Genomic DNA, 12318 nt, shown 5'->3' on the forward strand with positions numbered 1-12318 from the left:
ATCATCATCGGCACAAGTAATAATATGGATACATGCGTTAAACATAGTTGTGGTAATAGTTTCATCCGTTGGTATTGTTGTCGTTCCTACTGGAGGTGGACAGTTTAATACGAAACCAAATTCAACGCAATTGCCGTCAGAGCAAGTACCAGTAATGTCTGGTAGTATGGTTTGAGTTACAATATTACCATCAGAACAAGCAACTGATAAATCAACTGATACTTCATATAAGGCTGGTATGCATACACTACCAGTGGAGTCTGTTACTGCTGTATTTTCTTCGTTACCGTCAATCCTGTAAATATCATATAATACCATTGTAATGGTATTTATGTAGATTTATTATAACTTTAGAAATTGAAAATCAATGTACAGTGATGAAATATCAAGTATTTGAAATAGAATAAAGAATAATAATGATAATTTAGATATCTTTAATAATTGGCATAAAACTAATAATCTGTACACTACCAATTAAAAAAAATTGAAACAAATTGATGCAGAAAATAATTTCTTCTTTCTGTTTTAATTTATGTCCCCATTATACATGTGTTTATATATAATGTAAAGTTTAATTCAACGAAATTCAATTTGCTATTTTTCCAACATTGTTACTCACGCTATAACTTTGTTTGAAATTAATTCTGTACAATCATCGTCGGCACAAGTAATAATCTGGATACATGCGTTCACCATAGGTGTGGTAATAGCTTCATCCGTTGGTATTATTGTCGTTCCTACTGGAGGTGGACAGTTTAATACGAAACCAAATTCAACGCAATTGCCGTCAGAGCAACTACCAGTAATGTCTGGTAGTATGGTTTGAGTTACAATATTACCATCAGAACAAACAACTGATAAATCAACTGATACTTCATATAAGGCTGGTATGCATACACTACCAGTGGAGTCGGTTACTGATGTATTTTCTTCGTTACCGTCAATCCTGTAAAGATCACATAATAACGTTGTAAGGGTATTTATATAGGTTTAGTATGCCTATAACTTTAAAAATTGAAAATTGAGGTACAGGAATAAATTAGATATCTTTATTAAACGGCTTCAAACTAATAATTTGTTCACTACCAATTCAACAAATTTGAAACAAATTGATGCACAAAATCATTTCTTGTTCCTATTTTAATTGACGTTGCCATTATACAGGTTTTATATAGGCCTAATATAAAGTTGTATTCAACGTTCACCAACTTGCTAATTTTCCAATATTGTTACTCACGTTATAACTTGGTTTGAAATTAATTCTGTACAATCATCATCGGCACAAGTAATAACCTGGATACATGCGTTAAACATAGGTGTGGTAATAGCTTCATCCGTTGGTATTATTGTCGTTCCTACCGGAGGTGGACAGTTTAATACGAAACCAACTTCAACACAATTGCCGTCAGAGCAACTACCAGTAATGCCTGGTAGTATGGTTTGAGTTACAATATTACCATCAGAACAAACAACTGATAAATCAACTGGTACTTCATATAAGGCTGGTATGCATACACTACCAGTGGAGTCGGTTACTGCTGTATTTTCTTCGTTGCCGTCAATCCTGTAAAGATAACATAACAACATTATAAGGGTATAGTTTTATTATAACTTTAAACATTAAAAAGCTATACACAGTGATGAAATCTCAAGCATTTAAAATAGAATCAATAGTAGTAATGATAAATTACATCTCTTTTTAAACGGCTGGACCTATTTAAAATTTAATACAAATTGATACAGACAATTATTTCTTGTTGACGTTGCCATTATGCACGTTTTATATATAATGCAAACTTGTATTCAACAAACATCAACTTGATATCTGAAGTTTTTCAACATTGTTACTCACGTTATAACTTGGTTTGAAATTAATTCTGTACAATCATCATCGGCACAAGTAATAATCTGGATACATGCGTTAAACATAGGTGTGGTAATAGCTTCATCCGTTGGTATTATTGTCGTTGGTATTATTGTCGTTCCTACTGGAGGTGGACAGTTTAATACGAAACCAACTTCAAGGCAATTGCCGTCAGAGCAACTGCCAGTAATGTCTGGTAGTATGGTTTGAGTTAAAATATTACCATCAGAACAAACAACTGATAAATCAACTGATACTTCATATAAGGCTGGTATGCATACACTACCAGAGGAGTCGGTTACTGCTGTATTTTCTTCGTTACCGTCAATCCTGTAAAGATCACATAATAACGTTGTAAGGGTATTTATATAGGTTTATTATGCCTATAACTTTAAAAATTGAAAATTGATGTACAGGAATAAATTAGATATTTTTATTAAACGGCTTCAAACTAATAATTTGTTCACTACCAATTCAACAAATTTGAAACAAATTGATGCACAAAATCATTTCTTGTTCCTATTTTAATTGACGTTGCCATTATACACGTTTTATATAGGCCTAATATAAAGTTGTATTCAACGTTCACCAACTTGCTATTTTTCCAACATTGTTACTCACGTTATAACTTGGTTTGAAATTAATTCTGTACAATCATCATCGGCACAAGTAATAACCTGGATACATGCGTTAAACATAGGTGTGGTAATAGCTTCATCCGTTGGTATTATTGTCGTTCCTACTGGAGGTGGACAGTTTAATACGAAACCAACTTCAACACAAATGCCGTCAGAGCAAGTACCAGTAATGCCTGGTAGTATGGTTTGAGTTACAATATTACCATCAGAACAAGCAACTGATAAATCAACTGGTACTTCATATAAGGCTGGTATGCATACACTACCAGTGGAGTCGGTTACTGCTGTATTTTCTTCGTTACCGTCAATCCTGTAAATATCATATAATACCATTGCAATGGTATTTATGTAGATTTATTATAACTTTAGAAATTGAAAATCAATGTACAGTGAAATATCAAGAATTTGAAATAGAATAAAGAGTAATAGTGATAATTTACATATCTTTAATAATCTGCATAAAACTAATAATCTGTACACCACCAATTAAAAAAAATTGGAACAAATTTATGCAGAAAATAATTTCTTCTTTCTGTTTTAATTTATGTCCGCATTATACATGTGTTTATACATAATGTAAAGTTGTATTCAAGAAAATTCAACTTGCTATTTTTCCAACATTGTTACTCACGTTATAACTTGGTTTGAAATTAATTCTGTACAATCATCATCGGCACAAGTAATAATCTGGATACATGCGTTAAACATAGGTGTGGTAATAGCTTCATCAGTTGGTATTATTGTCGTTCCTACCGGAGGTGGACAGTTTAATACGAAACCAAATTCAACGCAATTGCCGTCAGAGCAAGTACCAGTAATGTCTGGTAGTATGGTTTGAGTTACAATATTACCATCAGAACAAGCAACTGATAAATCTACTGATACTTCATATAAGGCTGGTATGCATACACTACCAGTGGAGTCGGTTACTGCTGTATTTTCTTCGTTACCGTCAATCCTGTAAATATCATATAATACCATTGTAATGGTATTTATGTAGATTTATTATAACTTTAGAAATTGAAAATCAATGTACAGTGAAATATCAAGTATTTGAAATAGAATAAAGAGTAATAGTGATAATTTACATATCTTTAATAATCGGCATAAAACTAATAATCTGTACACCACCAATTAAAAAAAATTGGAACAAATTGATGCAGAAAATAATTTCTTCTTTCTGTTTTCATTTATGTCCGCATTATACATGTGTTTATATATAATGTAAAGTTGTATTCAAGAAAATTCAACTTGCTATTTTTCCAACATTGTTACTCACGTTATAACTTGGTTTGAAATTAATTCTGTACAATCATCATCGGCACAAGTAATAACCTGGATACATGCGTTAAACATAGGTGTGGTAATAGCTTCATTCGTTGGTATTATTGTCGTTCCTACTGGAGGTGGACAGTTTAATACGAAACCAACTTCAACGCAATTGCCGTCAGAGCAACTACCAGTAATTTCTGGTAGTATGGTTTGAGTTGCAATATTACCATCAGAACAAACAACTGATAAATCAACTGGTACTTCATATAAGACTGGTATGCATACACTACCAGTGAAGTCGGTTACTGCTGTATTTTCTTCGTTACCGTCAATCCTGTAAAGATAACATAATAACATTATAAGGGTATAGTTTTATTATAAATTTAAACATTAAAAACCAATACACAGTGATGAAATCTCAAGCATTTAAAATAGAATCAATAGTAGTAATGATAAATTACATCTCTTTCTTAAACGGCTTGACCTATTTAACATTTAATACAAATTGATACAGACAATCATTTCTTCTTGACGTTGCCATTATGCACGTTTTATATATAATGCAAACTTGTATTCAACGAACATCAACTTGATATCTGAAGTTTTTCAACATTGTTACTCACGTTATAACTTGATTAGAAATTAATTCTGTACAATCATCATCGGCACAAGTAATAATCTTGATACATGCGTTAAACATAGGTGTGGTAATAGCTTCATCAGTTGGTGTTATTGTCGTTCCTACTGGAGGTGGACAGTTTAATACGAAACCAAATTCAACGCAATTGCCGTCAGAGCAAGTACCAGTAATGTCTGGTAGTATGGTTTGAGTTACAATATTACCATCAGAACAAGCAACTGATAAATCAACTGATACTTCATATAAGGCTGGTATGCATACACTACCAGTGGAGTCGGTTACTGCTGTATTTTCTTCGTTACCGTCAATCCTGTAAATATCATATAATACCATTTTAATGGTATTTTGTAGATTTTTTATAACTTTAGAAATTAAAAATCAATGTACAGTGATGAAATATCAAGTATTTGAAATAGAATAAAGAGTAATAATGATAATTTAGATATCTTTAATAATTGGCATAAAACTAATAATCTGTACACTACCAATTAAACCAAAATTGAAACAAATTGATGCAGACAATAATTTCTTCTTTCTGTTTTAATTTATGTCCCCATTATACATGTGTTTATATATAATGTAAAGTTGTATTCAACGAAATTCAATTTGCTATTTTTCAACATTGTTACTCACGTTATAACTTGGTTTGAAATTAATTCTGTACAATCATCATCGGCACAAGTAATAATCTGGATACATGCGTTAAACATAGGTGTGGTAATAGCTTCATCCGTTGGTATTATTGTCGTTCCTACTGGAGGTGGACAGTTTAATATGAAACCAACACAATTGCCGTCAGAGCAAGTACCAGTAATGTCTGGTAGTATGGTTTGAGTTACAATATTACCATCAGAACAAGCAACTGATAAATCAACGGATACTTCATATAAGGCTGGTATGCATACACTACCGGAGGAGTCGGTTACTGCTGTATTTTCTTCGTTACCGTCAATCCTGTAAAGATCACATAATACCATTGTAAGAGTATTTTTGTAGATGTATTATAACTTTAACAATTGAAAACCAATGTACAGTGATGAAATATCAAGGATTTGAAATGGAATAAAAAGTAATAATGATAATTTACATATCTTTATTAAACGGTAAAAAACTAACAATTTGTACACTAAAAATTTAACATTTAAAACAAAATGATGCAGAAAATAATTTCTTCTTCCTGTTTTAATTTGCGTTGCCATTATACACGTTTTATATATAATGTAAACGTGTATTCAACGAACATCAACTTGCTATTTTCCAAAATTGTTACTCACGTTATAACTTGGTTTGAAATTAATTCTGTACAATCATCATCGGCACAAGTAATAACCTGGATACATGCGTTAAACATAGGTGTGGTAATAACTTCATCCGTTGGTATTATTGTCGTTCCTACTGGAGGTGGACAGTTTAATACGAAACCGACTTCAACACAATTATTATCCAGACAACTTCCGTTATTAACCACTGTCATTGGTATTGATATAATATTACCATTTGCACACATTGCAAATATTTCTACTGATATTCCAATAGGTACCTCTATACATGCATATCCCGTGTTATTTGTAATTTCTGATTGAACATTTCCTTCATAAGTTATTCTGAAATTGAATTATATCAAATATGTACCTGTGCATGATCATGTTTGTACATATATTTGATCATTGGTTATGGTATAATGATTTACGTACTTTAGATATATCATATGCCTATTTCTAATAAAGCAATATCTGTATCTCCTACAATCTATACTTTTGACTTTTAAGCATCCTTCTATTTTTTCAAAGTATAGTAATTAGATTTACTTATCTATTTCAAATGTATTTTTGTTTCTTTGTTTTTATTTTTATTCTCGAAATGTTATAATATAATATATAATAATATTTTTTTATCATTATTTTTTTTTGCTATATAGAAATTTCGACATATTTTTGTTTATTTTTGTGAAAGTACCTATATTTATATTCATGTGGCAAGATTAGGATTTCGTACACACCGTATTTAATTAACAACTTTAAGCTAGACAAATGACTATTAACTAGTGAATTGCTAATTAATGCTATGTTGTTATATATTGTAGGTTATTATAATCCACAAATAACATTTTGGAGTAAGGGTATGTGTACCTACGTTATGTTATAATTCGGCCATCCATTATTACAATCTTCATCTTTACATGCAAGCACGCTTAGACACCCATAATCTGTTTCACAGGCTAACTCATCGGTGCTATCAACACAATCGACATGGTTATCACATAGAGAAGTGTAGGGGATACATTCTCCACTTCCGCATAAGAAACCGTCGCAAGACTGGCATTCCATAACAAAGCGCAGCTGTGAACAGCTGTCTGAAGAGCATAATGCTAACTCATCTGACGTCTGTACCAATTTTGTTGATAGCAAACCATTTGAAGAACATTCCGTCGACACTATGATTTCTGACCCCGTTTTAGTTTGTAAACAAACTTTTCCTAATGCGTCAGTTCTCTGTTCTATGTTATATAAATGTTCAGTTGCCACAGCACTAGAATAAAAAAACAACACATCTGTTTATTCACATGACAATCAAATAAATTGGTATCTACAAAACTTGGCGCATTACAAAAATGACGAACTAGCCTAAAACTAAATCATACCTCACTGAATGCAAAGGGGCAGGCTGTAAGCAGGACGGGTCAAGACACACCTGTATATCTATACAAGCTGACGTATCAATATCAACAGGCAAAGCACCTGACCAAAATGACAGGTGTGGGAGTACACCAACCCAGTATAGATCCCCATCTATGATTTCAATTAAACCATAATCAAACAGTGACCATGAACCTTTCAAGAGAAAATACATAAATGTCAACATAAAACAACATAGAATAGGGTCAGGATTAAAATTAATTAAATTAATTCCTAAAAGATTAAAACGTGGATAAGAATTCTTCCAAGTACTAAAATGGGTCTTCAGTAACATTTCGTTTATAATAAGTAAGTACAAGAAGTATTAGCTTTTTGTTTCAAAGATACTTTATATATTATATAGGAGCTGCAATTGAACATGTGATATACGCAAAGTGTTGATTAAAAAAAACCAAAAGATGTGTTTAAACTAAATATTTATTTTACCTAATGTTCTCTCAAAATAGTAAGATGGAATTTCATCGCCAACTGCTGCTGTATTTGGACCAATAGGTACAGATACTTCTATTGGTAGGGTTATGTCTATTATGTTGCTGGTGTCTCCATCAAATAATGTTATGTCAAACATTGTAATCAAATAAACAGGAATACCTAAATGTGTTAAAAAACATAATAAGGAATAGCATATCAATTCATATGTCTACATATCATCCTAGTTGTTGCTTGATCGCTTTACTTTAATAAATATAAGCATCACACGTTTTCATATGACCAATCATTTAAACATTAAATTTCTCGCAGTTATGCCGTAAAATTATGGTGTTTGGTGCAACAACGATTGTTCATTTGTTAGCCTAGGCCTAATACATTAATGGATCAATCAATTAATTAGATAGATTAATTACTTTAAAAGGAACAAACCTCTGGCATCTATTAATGCTGGTGCTGTTTCAAGTTTAAATGAATCTGTAAGATTTGGTAGATTTACGGCTATGTCAACCGTAGAGCCACTGAGACTACTCAAGCTGCCTGTAAGTCAAATGTTGTAGGGTATAACATATAGTATCAAGTTTTATTGTAGCATTCGTTGTTTATAACAGACATACATTTGATGGTATAAAAACAAACTTTGTGAAACATGTCAGTCAAAATATAAACAAGGAAATTCAAGTATGTTATGACAGTACTCTCTTCTGAATTTGTTCAGGAAAAAATCAAGAATATTGAGTTCTAAATAACATTATTGATACATTACAAGAGATTATTTATTGCATGGCACATTTATGATAACGCAAATGGACATCTAGTTTGACATGTTTAATAGATAAATTACATTGCATTGTGTCATAGTACATACCCGGTGGAAATGAAATAAAAACGGTTTGTCCAGATGGAACAGTAATCGTGATCGTCTGTTCTGTATTCTGATCAACTTCAACTGTATCTAATATTGAAATTGCTACTAATTTGAATTCAATAAATATTATTGGATATGAGCAGTTAAGAGTTTTCCAAGACTTGCTTGTTTCCAAATAACCAGGTACTTGAAGAGAAATAACACCATCAGAATTCCCAGGTAGTAGAATGATATCGCTTGATCCTTCATCAATGATTCTAGTTACATTACCAGTGCGTTTAGTCACAGTAACAAATGGAGCAAGCTCAAACCAAGTCATGTTAAAAACATTCAAAATGGCTTGTGATGCTAAACAGAAAAAAACAAAAATATGCATTATTTGCATGGCGAGATAAAGACAAAAATATTACTATAACATAATCCAAGTAATCGTGGTGTACCATGAAAATAAATAAGCTTTGTAGTTCACAATATAATAATATGAATAAAGTAGATACGTACACTAGATCGAATACATACTAAAAACTAGAGTGGTAGATCCAGCAACATCTGATCAGTTGGAGGTATCAAAACATTACAAAAACTAGAGGGTACTCCGAGAGTATAAACCTCCGCCTACTATCAAATTCCCCTACATAAAAATGTCCCCGGAAAATATATATATATATATATATATAATATGTAATGTAAATAGGCTAACTGCACACTACAAAGTTGTGGATGGGAGTTTGGTGTAATGGTTATGTATCCAGCCTCTCACAGTTGAGATCGCTGGTTCAAGTCCCGCTGAGGGGTTTTTTTTTTCATTATTTTTTTTGTGGACCTTGATCTTTGACCCTGACCCAACATTTAACTACAATTATATGATGAGTCATTGATCATTGTGGCTAAGTTTGGTGAGAATCGGATAAAAATTACTGTGGTCTCTAGGCAGTAACATAGATTTTTGTTAGTTGTGACTTTGGCCTATGACCTTTTCCCCTCAAATTCAAACTCGTCCGAGGTTTTGGGGCATATATCATTGTGGCCAAAGTTGGTGAGAATCAAATAAAAACTGTGGCCTCCAGGCTATTCACAGACACCCACCCACCCACACACACACGCACACATACAGGGGGGAAACTATAACCTCCTTGGCGGAGTACTAAAATCTAATTATATAATACTAATAATAAAATAACATTAAATTATATAACATACTTCCTTCCAATTTAAATGAACATGAAACAGGATGAGCTGAAATGGTTTGACACACGATCTGCATATCAAATTCACTGTTATTCCGACAAAAGACAGGAGCTATATCTCCATTTATGCCATATGCTACAGGGCGTTCAAAACCATTGACATTGTCACACTGAACATATACCGTAGCTGGACAGTAAGGAAATGTTGCATTGAAAGTACATTGTCTTTCATCTTCAGATAGACTGCAATGATCAATTCCATCGCAAAGATTTGAGAGTGGTATACATTCTCCATCTGAACAAGGAAATTCACCATCAGGACAATCTAAAATGAAAAATAGTTATAAAGAGAAGATAAGAATTGTTATTATGAAAGCAAATACAGGCATCCTACTTCATAAGATTTTAATTTATATTATTTTCAGCACTATGAGTTGATGTGTTATTGATCGAATTCTGACGTTTCTGTAAAAATACATCCAAAATCGAAAGTTCTGAACTCATTATCATACATGTATTATGTTTTAAAAGGTAGTATTAAAACACTAATGTTATTTAAATAAAACTTGTCCAAAGAGTCTCGTAGCACTTAATTGCCAACAATAAGTTGGTGGCGTTTTAGAAATCCAATCCATCTATATTTAAACGATTATAGTTTAATATCTTCCTATAAAACAAAAGTTGTGAATTAATGTTTCAACGTACTCAACAAACAATCTTTTTTGTTTATAAATATCTTAACGATTTACTTACAGCAGTTAAATTCATCACTATTGTCAAAACAGTTTGGAACTCCATCACATCTCTGATTGTATATAATACATTCACCGCTTGCACATGTATACTGATTGGGTCGGCACAAACCTACAAAGCATTTAACCCAACATTTATTTATTTTATTCAACGGCATTCAACGAAATTGTATCATGAAATATAACAAAAAATTCATTCCGTTGTATTTCTCTATTGAAAAGAGCTGGGAAGGTAGATAGTAATAGCCGTAAAAAAACTAATTTACTGTTTTATTTACTTAATTATGTTTTGCGTCTTTTTCTTTCTTTATTTTTTTTATTTCCAAACAAATCAAATGAATAAATAGAAATGAATGACTTAATATAATGTGTTTGTTGTTTAATGGCTGCTTTAATTGTTCAGGTGACGCTTATTCCCAATAATTGTATTCATTTAATATTTTAACAAAAGCTCTTATTACATTTTAATTTGTAAATTAATTTACAAGAGACGGGTAGCAACTAAACAAACCTTACAAGAGTGGAGATAATTAACAAAATAAAAGTAGGTTGAACTATACTTAATTATGTTGTATTTTTATGCAAAAATGATGAAACAATTTAGGTAATCCAAAATAATGTAATCAATTGATTTATACTTATAATTAAACGTTGTTTCAAAAGGTAAATAAAGAATAACTATAGTATATTTATCGTCTATATTACCATTTTCTTAGGCTTGACTACAGTATGTCATCCAGTATGGAATAAAGAAAAAACTAAATAATGTCTCACCACATCCTTCTTCATCTGAATGGTTTTCGCAATCCGCATTACCATCACAGACCAGGCAGTTGGAAATGGCTTCATAATTTTCACTCAAACAGTTAAATATTTCTTAATGATTAAAAAAGTTACATTAGAATACATCTAAAATTGATTGACAGAACATTTAAAGAGACTTTGTAATTGATTGTTTGCAGTTTCATCTTTTTTAAAATGCCGATTATTAAACTATAATAATAATAATAATAATAATTATCATAACAATTTTTTTATAATAGTACATACATACCTTCTCTAGTTACCGCCCATATCCGAGCTGAAAATAAAGCACTTGATTGCGAACTGTAAGTAATATAATGTAAGCCTAATTTATGTTGAGAAGATGCCACGCTTCGAGGAATAGAATTCGGAATATAAGTAACATTGTTATTATTTTGGTCTGGTGAAATATAAAGTGTGATGCTGCCAAAACTCAGTTGAAATTCAGTGAAGTATATAAATAAAACTTGGTCCTCGTTTGTAATTATTTCCCAATTACACTGTGCATAATCTGAGGACGTTGGATATCCGGGACTTAGTAACTCCATTACTCCATTTTCTTCTAAATAATACACACTTTCTCCACAATCTGGAATAAGAAATACTAAAATAAAACTAGGCGTATGTGAACATTTCAACATTATTCACAAGATGTAAAGTACTTTTTATCATGCAATAATAGAAGTGCACAACCTTGATAAACTGGGTAAATGTAAAACTTATAAATCAAAAAAGTCGTTAGAAATGGGATCTTCCGCTGGGTCGTGTGTAAATGTTACTTCTGTAAATTGATTGTAAAAGACACAGTACTAATAACAATAATAACGCTTTACAAAAGTTGAAATAAGAAATGATAACAAAATAAATAGCAAACTAACCCGATGAATAATCAGACGAGGATGAATAATAAGACGAGGATGAATAATCAGACGAGGATGAATAGTACTCTGAAGAAAAAAAAACATGAATTACGTATTGTAGTGCCTAATCATTGGCCACTGCATAGGTTTTCTACACCACAGCCAATCACCTGGTCTATTCGAACTCAAACCGCGGTTGCTGTGTGCTGAAATAGTCAGCTTTACAGCGCATGAGTAGTTAAGAAAAATATTTTTTGACAAGATACATTGTACATTTGATATCAGATTGTTACAAATCCGTATCTCTC

The sequence above is a fragment of the Antedon bifida genome, chromosome 6 (assembly GCF_963402885.1).
Source record: "Antedon bifida chromosome 6, ecAntBifi1.1, whole genome shotgun sequence".
NCBI classification, from domain to species: Eukaryota; Metazoa; Echinodermata; class Crinoidea; order Comatulida; family Antedonidae; genus Antedon; species Antedon bifida.